Raw genomic sequence first — 1999 nt, forward strand, 5'->3', positions numbered from 1 at the left:
CGGGTAGGGTAAAGTCGGGTACGGGTAAGGTCGGGTACGGGGGTATGGTCGGTCAGAATAGGGTCGGGTATTTGCCAAAAAAACAGTGACCGATCCGGTTTTTGTCCGTACCCGTGTACCCGTTTACCCGACCTATACCCGGACTCGGACACGGGTACCCCGGGCATAGGGTACGGACAGGCAGGATACGGGCTACCCGAGTGGGGCATAATTAATACTCTAGACCTAATAGCAATAAGTTATTAGGTCAATAGGCCAATAGCAATAACTTTTTTCTTAATTCTGAAGTCGTTTTCTCTGGTTTTAAGGCTCCTGGTTTTGTGGAAAACGTGCAGCGAGGTGGCCAGTATATAGTATATAGTCTAGTCTGGTTTTTATTCTTCTATTTCTTCTCTTGCTAAACCAACTTGCCGCCTTCTCAGGAATATTTTTGGTAAATATTTCAACAGAGTAGTTTTGACTTAATGCAACGCATAGACTATAGAATCAAAGCAGCTCTACATATGGTTTGTGCCTTGCATGAAGTCAAAACTGCTCTAAACTTCCTTGCTTGCTGCAATAATATTTCCAATCTTTCAATGTGAAACTTGCCACAATTTTTTTTTTTTTTTATCATTTGTATCCTTATTTGAAAAGAAAATTTAAAACGAAACCAAACTAAAAGCTGGATCTTTACATTTAAAATAGAAGATGATATAAACTGTTTACAGGCTACGAATTTCGTCAGCAAACAAACAGAATAAAAAAGCTGATATATTCTTTAAATTCCCTAACAAAAACAGACTAAACTGCTATTTTTCCCTTCAAAAAAAAATAGAGCCATCATTTCCCTATTTCCTAGCTGCCACTTGAACTAAATTCTCATGCACTTAATTGGAGCCCTAGACCCAGCGCACAAGGACCGGTGCTTTTGCCGCTGCTCACCGGTTCAGAACCTGCTTCTCGTCTTACGGATTGAAACACGAACCCGAGCGTCAAATCCAGACCCACATCTTCACATTCCACTGCGGGTCCCGGTCCACCCTGACTCACATGCGAACCAGCCTCAACAGTGTCTACCGACGCTTCCCGCTGGGCCCCACCGCAACACATTGGTTCAATCGGATTAGGATCAGACGAATCATGAGTCAGTTCAGGTTCATTTTCAGTATGGGAAGGTGGAGATGGATTGACGTTGCCCGACTTCCCGGTGCGCTTGAACCGGGTACGCGTAGTCTTCTTTACCATATGAAGCTCTGCATCAGCGCTACCGGTCTTTGACACGTGTCGAATGTCATAAGTCGGGTGTGGAACAGGCCCGGCAGCGGCAGTCTCAGAAGGGATTGAATCAATCGGTGCACCTTTTAACATGGCATCAACAGCCGCTTCAACCAAAGGCCAGCTGCCGGACCATAGCAGACCGACAGATCCATAAATCGGGTTCACCATTCGACCACAGGCTTCATACAGCAAAGATCTGAAAACAGCAGGGCGGAGGTGGACAGGACCGGAATTGATCAGATTCATTAAACCGGCACGACCGTAGAACTTGGCAAGGAAGACGGTGGCATGGCCTTGTGCCTCAGGGCTTTTGATCCACTGCAAGCATGGTTGAATGCTGCAGTTCTCGCTACATCCTTTCCTCAGTGCTCTGCATCCGTTACAACTCATCCTCATCGTTGGAACGATTGTTTTTGTATCTCTGGTTTAATTTTTTTTTTTTTTTTTTTTTGAGTAAAGTGTCTCTGGTTTAATTGATTGCGAATTTTGAAGGGAATGAGAGGGAGAGAAGGGGCAAGAGAGATATATAGGTGGTTGGTTTTGGTAGTGGGGGCTACTGGTACTGGGGAGGCGAGCCGATGGTTAATTTTATGAAAAATGGGAAACCAGATTTGGATTCGGCATTCCTTCTGACTGCTCTGTGTCTGTGTGTCGTTACCTGGTTTACTCTTTCCTGCCACGAAGAGTGGAGAAAAATATTTCTAAGATGGGGTTTCTGCTCTCCAGTTTAGTAAAAACC

General features: G+C 44.8%; 1 pseudogene; it reads right to left on the reverse strand.

Moving 5' to 3' along the window:
• Positions 1-742: 742 nt before the first annotated feature.
• LOC144549021 (LOB domain-containing protein 40 pseudogene) lies at positions 743-1684 on the reverse strand (annotated as a pseudogene).
• Between the last annotated feature and the right edge of the window lie 315 nt (positions 1685-1999).

This window comes from Carex rostrata, chromosome 34 (assembly GCF_964058835.1).
Source record: "Carex rostrata chromosome 34, lpCarRost1.2, whole genome shotgun sequence".
Classification (NCBI taxonomy): domain Eukaryota; kingdom Viridiplantae; phylum Streptophyta; class Magnoliopsida; order Poales; family Cyperaceae; genus Carex; species Carex rostrata.